Raw genomic sequence first — 448 nt, forward strand, 5'->3', positions numbered from 1 at the left:
ATAGATCTGTTTTGGAAGAAGTGCAGCCAGAGTGCTCCTTGGAGGCTAATATGGCTAAACTTCGTCTCTCATACTTTGGATATATTGTCAGGAGGGAACAGTTGCTGGAGAAGGATGTCATCCTGAGTACGATGGAGGGTCAGAGAAAAAGAGGAAGACCCCCAACGAGATTGATCGGCCAGGTGGCATCATTGATGGCGTCAAGTGTGGTGGCGGTAGTGAGTTTGGCTTAGGATCGGACACTGTTTTGTTCTGCTGTGCATGGGGTTGCCATGAATCGGTTCCAACTCGATGGCACCTGACAACAACAACAACAATGGGAGAAAGATCGACCGCTATTTTTGTTTCTGATTGTCAGTTATCTGCCTGTGCTGAGCAACAGTCTTGGGATGGTTGAGACCTGTTCTGTTGGGTTTTTATGGATTGCCTTGAGTTTGTCCTGCCCAGC

Source organism: Chrysochloris asiatica, unplaced genomic scaffold (assembly GCF_000296735.1).
Source record: "Chrysochloris asiatica unplaced genomic scaffold, ChrAsi1.0 scaffold00151, whole genome shotgun sequence".
In the NCBI taxonomy this organism is placed as follows: Eukaryota; Metazoa; Chordata; class Mammalia; order Afrosoricida; family Chrysochloridae; genus Chrysochloris; species Chrysochloris asiatica.